This window comes from Taeniopygia guttata, chromosome W, assembly GCF_048771995.1.
Source record: "Taeniopygia guttata chromosome W, bTaeGut7.mat, whole genome shotgun sequence".
Classification (NCBI taxonomy): domain Eukaryota; kingdom Metazoa; phylum Chordata; class Aves; order Passeriformes; family Estrildidae; genus Taeniopygia; species Taeniopygia guttata.
In genome coordinates this window covers 9,797,426-9,809,421 of record NC_133064.1, presented here as the reverse complement: position 1 = coordinate 9,809,421, position 11,996 = coordinate 9,797,426, and positions in this window count along the sequence as shown.

The window sequence follows — 11,996 nt, the reverse complement described above, 5'->3', positions numbered from 1 at the left end:
GGACATTCCACCCCTTATCTCCATATCTTCAACATCATGTAAAAACTCCATCAAGTTAAAACTTGTATCTTTCACTTACTCATACCTTCGACACTTACACATTTCCTTCTATTTCACTTGCTCAAACCTTTGACACTTACACATTTCCTTCTTTCTCATGTCTGTGTGTTTTCATGCACAGACATTGGCAGTAACATCCAGCAAACAGTGATATTTCACTGCACAATCAGATCTCCCTGAGGTACACATCGTGTTGTTCCATCTCTCTGCATTATCCACCATGTACAACCTGGTCCCTGAGCAAAGACAATCCCAAGAACGGGTTTGTCTGTACTCGAGGCAGGATTGATCCACACTGATTTCCCTAACAAACCTCTGTCATGTGCCACTGGGACTTTATCTCCGTCTACTATATTCAGGGGCTCAGACTGGGCAGGACCTGCTCAACTGGTGGAACCTCGGCTGTTAACTAACCAGGTGGCCTTTGCTAAATGTTGCTCCCAATTTTTGAAAGATCCCCCACCCAAGGCTTTTAAGGTGGTTTTTAACAGTCCATTGTACCTCTCCACTTTGCCTGCAGCTGGTGCATGGTAGGGGATGTGGTACACCCACTCAATGCCATGTTCCCTAGCCGAGGTGTTGATAAGGCTATTCTCAAAATGAGTCCCATTGTCTGACTCAATCCTCTCTGGGGTACCATGCCTCCAAAGGACCTGCTTTTCAAGGCCCAGGATGGTGTTATGGGCTGTAGCATGAGGCACAGGGTAGGTTTCCAACCATCCAGTGGTGGCTTCTACCATTGTGAGCACGTAGCGCTTGCCTTGGCGTGTCTGGGGAAGTATGATGTAGTCAATCTGCCAGGCCTCCCCATACTTGTACTTGGACCACCGCCCACCATACCACAGGGGCTTCACCTGCTTGGCCTGTTTGATGGTAGCGCATGTCTCACAGTCATGGATCACCTGAGAAATACTGTCCATGGTTAGATCCACCCCTCGGTCTCGTGCCCACTTATAGGTGGCATCTCTACCCTGATGGCCTGAGGCATCATGGGCCCATCGTGCTAGGAACAACTCTCCCTTGTGTTCCCAGTCAAGGTCTGTCTTTGATACCCCTATCTTCGCAGCCTGATCTACCTGCTGATTGTTTTGCTGCTCTTCATTAGCTCTGCTTCTGGGGACATGGGCATCTACATGGAGAGCCTTCACAGGTAGTTTCTCTAGCCAGGTAGCGATGTCTTCCCACTCTTCAGCAGCCCAAATTGGTTTTCCTCTACGCTGCCAGTTAGCCTCTTTCCATCTCTCCAGCCATCCCCACAGAGCATTGGCTACCATCCATGAATCAGTGTAGAGATAGAGCTTTGACCACTTCTCCCTTTCTGCAATGTCTAGGGCCAGTTGAACAGCTTTGAGTTCAGCAAACTGGCTTGATCCACCTTCTCCTTCTGTGGCCTCTGCGACCTTTCGTGTGGGACTCCATACAGCTCCTTTCCACTTCCGATTCATCCCTACGATGCGATAGGAACCGTCAGTGAAAAGAGCATAGCGTGTTTCCTCTGCTGGCAGTTGGTTGTATGGTGGAGCTTCTTCAGCCCGTGTCACTGGTTCTTCTTCTTCATCTGCGACACCAAAACTTTCACCTTCGGGCCAATTTGTAATTACTTCCAAAATCCCAGGGCGATTCAGCTTACAAATATGGGCACGCTGCGTGATGAGAGCAATCCACTTGCTCCATGTAGCACTGGTGGCATGGTGGGTGGAGGGAACCTTTCCTCTGAACATCCACCCCAGCACCGGTAGTCGGGGTGCCAGGAGGAGTTGTGCTTCTGTGCCAATCACCTCTGAGGCGGCCTGGACTCCCTCGTAGGCGGCCAAGATTTCCTTCTCTGTTGGGGTGTAGTTGGCTTCAGACCCTCTGTAGCTCCAACTCCAAAATCCCAGTGGTCGGCCCCGAGTCTCATCAGGCACCTTCTGCCAAAGGCTCCAGGACAGACCATGGTTCCCGGCTGCAGAGTAGAGCACGTTCTTCACATCTGGTCCTGTCCTGACTGGGCCAAGGGCTACTGCATGAGCAATTTCCTGCTTTATCTGGGCGAAAGCTTGCTGCTGCTCAGGTCCCCAGCAGAAATCATTCTTCTTGCGGGTCACCAGGTAGAGGGGACTCAGGATCTGACTGTACTCAGGAATGTGCATTCTCCAAAAACCGATGGCGCCTAAGAAAGCTTGTGTCTCTTTCTTGTTGGTTGGTGGGGACATGGCTGTGATCTTGTTGATGACATCTCTAGGAATCTGACGCCGTCCATCTTGCCACTTCACTCCCAAGAACTGGATCTCTCGAGCAGGTCCCTTCACTTTACTCTCCTTGATGGTGAAACCAGCTTCCAGGAGGATTCGGATGATTTTCTCTCCTTTCTCAAACACTTCTGCTGCTGTGTTCCCCCACACAATGATTATCATCAATATATTGTAGATGTTCTGGAGCCTCACGCTTTTCTAGTGCAGTCTGGATCAGCCCATGGCAGATGGTAGGACTGTGCTTCCACCCCTGGGGCAGTCGGTTCCAGGTATACTGCACTCCCCTCCATGTAAAGGCAAGCTGAGGCCTGCATTCTGCTGCCAGAGGAATGGAGAAAAATGCATTGGCAATACCAATAGTGGCGTACCACTTCGCTGCCTTGGACTCCAGCTCGTACTGGAGTTCCAGCATGTCTGGCACAGCAGCGCTCAGTGGTGGAGTCACTTCATTCAATGCACGGTAGTCCACAGTCAATCTCCATTCTCCTTCAGATTTACGCACAGGCCAAATGGGGCTGTTGAAGGGTGAGTGGGTTTTGCTGACCACCCCTTGGCTCTCCAGCTCTTCAATCATCTTATGGATGGGAACCACAGCATCTCAAGTTGTTCTGTACTGTCGACGATGCACTGTTGAAGTGGCAACTGGTACCTTTTGTTCTTCTCCCTTCAAAAGTCCTACTGTAGTTGGATTCTCAGGCAGTCCAGGCAAGGTGTTCAGTTGCTGGATGCCCTCTGTCGCTACAGCTGCTATCCCAAATGCCCACCTGAGTCCCTTTGGGTCTTTAAAATACCCCCTTCGAAGGTAATATATGCCCAAAATACATGGGGCCTCTGGGCCAGTCACAATAGGGTGTTTCTTCCACTCATTTCCTGTCAGACTTACATCAGCTTCCACCATGGTAAAGTCCTGTGATCCACCTGTCACACCAGCGATAGAGACAGATTCTGCCCCTACATGCCTCGATGGAATTAACGTGCATTGTGCACCACTATCGACCAAAGCCTTATATCTTTGTGGTTCCGATATGCCAGGCCAGCGAATCCACACAGTCCAGAAAACACGGTTTTCCCTCACCTCTACCTGGCTAGAGGCAGGGCCCCTCTAAGCCTGGTTATCCTTCTTGCCTTGGGTGTATGTCTTAGAGGTTCCTTCAAGGGGATCAGACATGTCATCATCATCATCATGCCTGGCAGTTTGGCTACGGGCAACTGGAGCTGCTCTCCTTTTGGTGGCACTTCCTCTCTGAGTCTTACCTTCCTTCAATTCATGCACCCATTGTGCCAGAGCACCAGTAGGTTTTCCGTCCCATTTCCTCATGTTTTCTCCACAATCGCGCAGGAAGAACCACAGCTCAGTTCGTGGGGTGTACCTTCTCTCACCATCTGAGGAACACCTGCATTGGATACCAGAACCTCTGATCTGTACTGCTGAGATTTGGAGAAGGTCCTCATTTATCTCCTCCCTGAGTCTCTTATGATTCTCCTCTATCTTATCTTCTAATTTCTGCAGACATGTTTCCACTGCTGCAATTCTGGCATGGGTTGGGCCATGTACAGCATCTGCATATGCTCGGAGTTTCCTTGCCATTTCGAGCACGGTCTCATCCCTCTCATCTTGCTTCATTATTGCTAAGGCAGAAGCGTAGTCATGTGGCCCAAGCCGTACAAGTTTTCGCCACATCACAGATGTACATGGTACCAAGTCTGGATTCCTAGTTGTTATTTCATCTGAGAAGATAATCTCTGCCACTGCCATTTCTCTCAGACGTTGGATCCCTAGTTCTATAGTCTTCCACTGGGTTTGCTGCATATAAAGATCATCTGCACACAGGTATCTTTGTGCTACACTTTCCAGAACCCGTGCCCAGAGGCTGTGAGGGTTAGCCCCCCTCATCATTCCTTGATCAATGACAGGATAATGTGACAGGGATCCCAAATGTCTTGCCTCAGTACCATCCAGAATTGTAGCCTCGCCTGCAGCATCCCAAAGATGGACCAACCAACTAATTACAGACTCATCAGGTCGTCGGGTATAATCCTTCCTCAGGCCACGAAGGTCCTTTAGGGAAAAGGACTCAGTATTGGCCTCTGATCTTGTACCAGTTGCTTTGACTTCTGATTTTATGTCAGCAGGCATTGAGGGTCCCTCTCCTGCATTATCATCATCATCGTCATCATCCACTGGTCGATTGGTCTTTTCTGTGCGCTTCCCACTTCTTGTGCTAGTAGCAACAGCCATTGGTTGAGGCTTGGCTGCTGAGTCTGGTTTAGCTGCTAGCCTAGGCTCACTGTCTGGTTTATCTGCTGGCTTTGAGCCGGGGGTGTTGGCTGCAGCCTGAGTGACTGGGATAGCTGCTGATTTATCTCCCTGCCCCCCTTCCTCTGTCTGCTGCCCTACAGTATCTAGCAGGGTGCGATAAGCATATGCCAGGGCCCAGCTCACTGCAATGATCTTTTTCTCATCAGACTTATCATGACACTTCTCTTTCAAGTACTTCGCCACCTCAGCCGGATTCTGAATTTGTTTACTTGGAAAGTCCCAGGCTATAGGGCCATAAAATTCCTTTAAGATTTGGCCCATATCCTCCCATTTCCCACACCACTCAGGATTTCTCCCACCTGGGTCTACTCCTGGGTCAGAGGTCTCATCAGCCCCTCTAGAAATCTCAGCCCTCATTCTAGAGAGACTGCAGACTGTATAGAGAAAGCTTACCAGATTAAAGACCAGGAAGATGGTCTCCTTAACAGTCAGGGGAAACTGAACATTCTCTAATAGGGAGGTAACAAATTCAGAGGAGAAGAAGGAAAGCAAAGGCTGAAAAGCCTCATCCCCTACTTCCCCTCTAACAAACTGGCTGTACAACCATAACCATGAACCATACATTCCAGGAACAGACCTCAGCACCTTTATAAACCCTCTGGAAGCTATTACAGCCAAGCACAGCCCGATGGATATTCTGGTCAGTGCCCTTCTGCTGCAAAACCTACGTATTAGGGACAATACCGGAGCTATTCCTGGATAAAAAAATAAACCTAGGGACCACAGGGGGATTAAGATCTGAAAAACCCCTAGGGACCAGAGACACATGCAGGCCTTCACCCCAAGAGACAATATTAATTCAAACAACATAACCAGTAACTGCTCCATACCCACACAAAATAATTGGAACAAAAATATGATTACAACAGGGTTTTTTCCACTCTCTCGAGCCCCGAGTTGGGCGCCAAAATATTTGTCCTAGTTTAGGGCAAATTTGGGGAAAACCCTCTGAAAGGAGCCCACAGGAAATAAACCCCCACGGCCCCTCCCCACCCACCTGGTTCAGGGAAAAATTTCCTCTGAGAGAGAAGTGGAAAAGAACCTGTTTATTCAACAAACAAAGCACTCCCCAGCACCAAAACAATTAACAACACTAGATGACAACAAAACTCTTTCACCACTCTGAAGAGATGAACAAATCCAGAAGGTCTTTCCTGGGAGTGGTCGCCCGGGTCTGGACGCTGGGGATTGCTCTCCAGCACTGGGGATGGCTGCTGCAGATCACAAAATGCAGGCTCCTGGTGTTCCTTGGTGTTTCCCAGATCCCAGTCCAGAGCAGGTTGGATGATATTCAGAAAGAGGAAAGGAAAAAGCAACAGTCCAGGGAAAGAATTGGACTGCTTAGCTAACCTAACTAGGAAGCAAAGCAAGAAAGCAGGCAAAGCAAGCAAGCCAAGCAAGCAAGCAAGCAAAGCAAAGCCAGCCAGCCAGCCCTAGCCTTTTCTAGACGGCAGACCATGGGGGGAAGTGAACCAGATGATAACAAGGCAAAACAAACCTTCACTTTCAGAGTCAGTTCTGAAAGCACAGAACATAATATCAAACGTAAACAGAACACACGATTGGAGATACAAACACCATAACAGTCACCCTAGGACACCGTTTTAAATCTGGGAGACTTAAAACTGGTGCTTGACTTAGCTCCCTTTTGAGACTGGCAAACCGCTCTTGATCCTGAGGAGTCCACTTGGGTATTTTGCCTTTAGGCAATTGTTCATATAAGAATTTAACTTTAAAGCTGTAGTTCTCTATCCATTGCCTACAATACCCAAATAGTCCTAATGCCTGCCGAATTTGCCTCTTAGTGACAGGCATAGGTAATTCCAGAATTCCTTTAATACGCTCTGGATCTAATATCTTCTGGCCGTTAAACAGATAATGTCCCAGATATTTCACTTTTTCCTCCACAAATTGTAACTTTTCTTGTGATACCCGTAGTCCCTTTTGTGCAAGAAAGTTTAGCAGTCGAATGGTTTCTTTCTTTACATTCTCCTTATTATTCCCCGCTATAAGCAGATCATCAACATATTGTAACAGCACATTCCCCGTTTGTACCTGATATTCTGTTAAGAGTTCTTCTAGGGCCTGTCCAAACAGATTAGGGGATTCAGTGAACCCTTGGGGGAGCATGGTCCATCTTAATTGCTGTCTCCGACCCGTCTCTATGTCTTCCCATTCAAAAGCAAAATAATTACGGCATTCTTCTGCCAGCGGACAGGCCCAAAAGGCATCCTTTAAATCAATCACACTATGCCAGGAATTATGTGGTCCTAGTTTGCTTAGCAATGTATATGGATTTGCTACTACAGGGAACCGAGTGATAGTTCTTTTGTTTATTTCCCTTAGATCATGTACGAGCCGATATTTCCCATTAGGTTTTTTTACAGGCAAAATGGGGGTGTTAAAGGGTGACATACAAGGCTCTAAGATTCCTTGTGCCAACAATCGATCAATTTCTGGCTTCAATCCTCTCCGTCCTTCTAAGGATATGGGATACTGCCTTACCTTCACAGGTATGTGGGGTTCGGAAATTTGGATTTTAATCGGTGGCATTTCCAGTCTACTAATTGTGTCCGGAGAGTACCAGACATTGGGGTTAATTTGGTTTTGATCATCCACAGTCAAAGGATAAGCAGATACTGCCAACTCTTGATTTTTTACTTTAATTTCTAATTGCAGTTCAACAGCTAAATCTCGTCCTAAGAGATTAAATTCTGCTTCAGGGACGAGCAAGAGTTCACCCATTCCAAATTTATTTTCAGTTTCGAATACCACATTTTTGATTTTACTTACCTTAAAGGGTTCCCCTTTTGCCCCAATTACTTGTACCTTTTCAGGGGAAACTTTATATCCCTCAGGTATTTGCTTAATAGTTGATTTCTCAGCCCCAGTGTCTACCAAAAAGGTGAACTCTTGTTTATGGGGACCTATTTTTAATTTTATCAAGGGCTCATGGTGGCTCCGGTCCCCTAAAATATAGACCCCCTGACTTTCCTATTCAGTTTTCAAATTTTCCTTGTCCCTGATCCTTTCTCTGCAATTCTTCTTTATATGTCCCTTCTTTCCACAGTAAAAACAAGATCTCTGTTCCTTTTCTATTACTACCTTTCCTTGTTTCATCCTAGCAGATCTGTGTTCACCAGTTCGCCCTTTGCGATCCTCTCTGACCGCTGCTACCATCATTCTTACTTGTCGCTTGCTGCTCTCTTCTTCCCGCCTTACGTAGACTTTCTGAGCTTCCCTCAATAATTCATCCAACCCTCTATTCTGCCAGTCCTCTAACTTTTCAATCTTCTTTCTGATATCGTCCCATGATTTTGCCACAAACTGAGTTTTTAGGAGTGCTTGCCCTAAAGGGTCGTTTGGATTTACCCCAGAGTACAGCTGAAGGGCTTTCCTCAGTCGTTCCAGCCACTCAGTAGGGCTTTCATCTTTCTTTTGCATTTCATTAAATGCTTTATTGATATTCTGCCCACGGGGTACTGCTTCTCTAATTCCCTGAATTACTATAGTTCTCAGGTCCTGCATGTGAGTTCTATGCGCCGGATCCTGATTATTCCAATGAGGTCTTTGGAGTGGCCATTTAATATCTGCTTGAGGTCCCTGGGCATGCTGAGCATCCCACAGTCTCATTCCTGCTCGTCTAATCATATCTCTTTCCTCAGTAGTAAATAATTGAGCAAGGATAGATTGCATCTCATCCCAAGTATAAAGGTTTGGTCCCAAAAATTGATCTAGTCTTTCTGCTACTCCAAGTGGGTCCTCAACTAAGTTTCCCATCTCGGTTCTTTTAAAATCTTGTAAGTCGGCAGAATTTAAGGGTACAGAAATATATCCAACCACAGGTTGAGGTCCTCCCATAGGTACTTCCCTTAGGGGGTACATCTGAGCTGCCCCTCTTTGACTTCTAGTTACACGTCTAGGAGGGGGTGGGGACCCTTGTTCTGATTCTGGTGGGGGAGTGGGCGCTCTGGGGACCTCTGGAGGGGCTGCGGGAACAGGAGGAGGAATATATTAAGGAGGGAGGGTTAGAAGGGTTTCGTCTAACTCTTCCTTCTTTTTCTGGGGTTTAGTTTTCATTTCATTCAACGGATAAAGTCTAGCCCCCGGTCTTTCTAGCCACACTTCCGCATATTGACTCTCCTCCGGGTTAAAGAATTTTTTATTATTAACCCAGAGGTTTAATTGCTGTCTTACCCAATCTTCTTCTGACCCATAGACTGGCCAAATGACATTTTTAGAAATCTTCTTCCCTCCCCATATCTTAGTACAATATTCTATCATTTTTTGCTTATCTTTCCCTAGGGTTCCAGGGAAATATCTCCAATTATCTAAGATATATGCCAGAGGGGTATTCTTAGGTACAAAGGGTACCCTCCCCATGGGAGTCGAAGGCTTGCTGCCCTTCGCCCCCATCTTCTGGAATATCCACAAACACACACTCACTTGCTCCTCTTGTTCCTGGCCCAGTCCCTCGCGGGAGATGGAAAACGCAGTACTTAAGAGTCCACACTTGCTTGGTTCAGTATATTGAACCTCTCATTCGTTATATTCCAGGAAACCCAATCCCGCCCGAACGGCAAACCCGCAAACAATTTCGCCGCGAACAATTTTGCTCTGCGAATAATTTCGCAATATACTTACGCGTACATCTTCGTCCGGACTCCCGTGCACAGAATTTTTATGGGATTTTACCGGTTTTTTCCTTTGTTCATTATCCTAGATTTTAGGTTCGTCGGTAAGGTTGGGGTAAGCTGTTGATCACGGGGCCGCGAAATGTCGCGGGGCGCCTTTCCCCGGAGGATCAAAAGCCCACCCTTCCTTATCCGAGTCACGGCACCAGAAATTGTTATAAATTTGCGCCACAACGGAACATAATCCAATTAAGAATTTTATTAATTTACAGCAAGTAGGATATGAACAAGGGTAACAGCGCTGGGTAGCAGACAGAGAACTTCAAAAAACCGAAGCTCCACTGACTCTGACTGCTACCTTGATTCGCTCAAACTGTCTCCTTTTATTTCAATTTCTTCTTTTGTCTCCCTGGAATTTGCAAGCTAATTCCTGCCGTTATCTTGTGTTTGTATAAGCAGTCTCTGGTGTGAATGGTTGTTGTGATCTTATCTTGCATAGGCAGTCTCCGGTGTAAGTGGTTGTTATCTTATCTTGCATCAGCTGTGTCCGTTAGCTGTTTGCATACCTCCGTGGCCTAACCTTATCTCAATAGACAATACCTCAGTCTGTATTTTTCTCACAGTTGTCTAACCTTTATATATATCTTAATAAACAATATCTCAATCTGTAGTTTCTTACAAGGGGCACGGTGGGGGCGGCGTGCGGCATCTGGTCCATGGGTAGCCCGAACTGCGCACGCGCAGGGCGTGTCACGGGGTCCGCATGGCGAGCCAGCATGGCGACCGCGTCTACCATGTGGCCAGAAGGCTCGGGCACGGGGAGCGCGGGGGAAACCTGGTTCGTGGCCGCGGGAGGGAGCTGGCGCGGGTCGAGGAGCGGGGGGGCCAGCAGGGGCGTGGCACGAGGTCCCGGAGTGTCCTCCCGTGGCTGGGGGGGCTCGGGCCGCGTCGGGGGGCCGCCCGTGGCGACGGCTGTTTGCAGCGCCTGCAGGATAGCTGCTGTTTGGCTTTGCGCCTGCAAAATAGCCGCCGTTTGAGTTTTCAAGAGGTCAGCGGTGGTGGCCACCACAGCTGCGAAAGACGCCGCTGGGAGGGGTGGGCAGTGGGGGGGAGGGGGGCGGCACCAAGCGGCGCCGGCGGGGGGGAGGGGCCCGCGGCAGGGAGGACAGCAGGAGGGGGTGGTGCGGCCACGAGGGCGGGGGCCGCCAGGGCGGGAGCCGCGGCAGCGGGAACCGAGTGGCGCGGGGGGGGGAAAGGGGGCTGTGGCAGGGAGGACGACAGGAGGGGGTGGGGCAGCCGCGAGGGCGGGGCCCGCCAGGGCCGGAGCCGAGGCAGCAGGAACAGAGTGGCGCAGGGGGGGGGATGGGGGCAAGTCCCACTCAAAACTTGCAGCCACGTGGGCAAGGTCGTCAGAAGCCGCACGAGGCGGCAGGGCGGCTACCGCCAGCTTCTGAGAAGCACAAAAGTCGGCCAAGGTTCTGTATGCTGGGAGCAATTAACAAGCATCGGATCCCGGCGTGAAATATCATTAAAAAGTCTATTTCCAACTGAGTCCCAAAAGTCTCTAGTAACCTCAGCTGAATGATCGGCATTCAGGAATATAAGCAGGATCCATTCTAGAAGGTTTTTTAACTCTTTCTTAGACAAAGTACTGTTATGGCTACGTAAGAGATGGTTAAGTTGCTTATAGAGATCTCGATCAGGCGCAGAGTGGGATTGTCCCATTTTTAAACCAGTGTGGCTCACCTCGATGTCGCAGAAGCAGGGTCCTCTGTCGAGTTCTGACGTACACTCCAGTCGGTGCTCACGACTCCGAGGGAGGTCCCCTCAGACCACCGGTTTCAGGCATCACTCAGGAACGGCTTTCCGTGCTCGGTACCTCCAGACTCCCCCTCAGAGCTGCAGCGCGGGCAGTGCTAGGCAGTGCTCGCCTGTGCTCTCTGCACATGGCAGCGTGCCACGGAAAGGCTGCTCACAGAGCTTCAGATCGCTGACGCTCAGCAGCAGTCGCCTGTGCTCGAGGATCAACAGGCACAAATCCTCCAAGGACTCCGAAAACTCGCTACTTTGCAACAAGTCGCGGTGCTTGAGGATTGCCTCGGCAATTTTTTAAGAGCTCCGGCTTTGACGCTGCCTAGCAACGAAATGCCATGCTCACAACATCGATGAGGAGGGAACAACTGATTATTTAGTCTTGTGTCTGAGCCTCAGACTTCTCTGTCTTTTTAAATAAACCTGTAACTTGTGTTACTATATATTTTGACTGGTTTTGCTGCAAGAGAAAGTGAACTCATGTAAACTCGGGCTGATCCTGAAGGACTCATGGTGCTGAGCACCTGAAGCAAACATTTCCTACTTAGGATAGATGAATAAGTGCTGGCTTCTTGTGGCTTCTAGGCAGCCATCCACAGGGATGTGCCACTGGGACCTTGGTCCATATTACTGATTATCCATGGAACTTGAGCAGTTTACCTGGTCAGATGAATGCTGAAACCACTACAGAGAAGGTCAGGCATTGCTGTCAGGTCTGTGAAGAGATCATGTCCTTGTAGAAATCTGTCAGTACTGAATTCTTCCAATATGTGCTCTCAGTGGAGGCATTTCTTGCATTAAGTACTTCTGACTCCTATATTCTTATCCTGTATACAATGTGATGACAGTGAAGAAAGAGGAAACTGTGTCTGTATATCTTCCCAGGCCCACTCAGAACATCCTTTATCTGATTTTCTTTGACAATCCCATCTATCC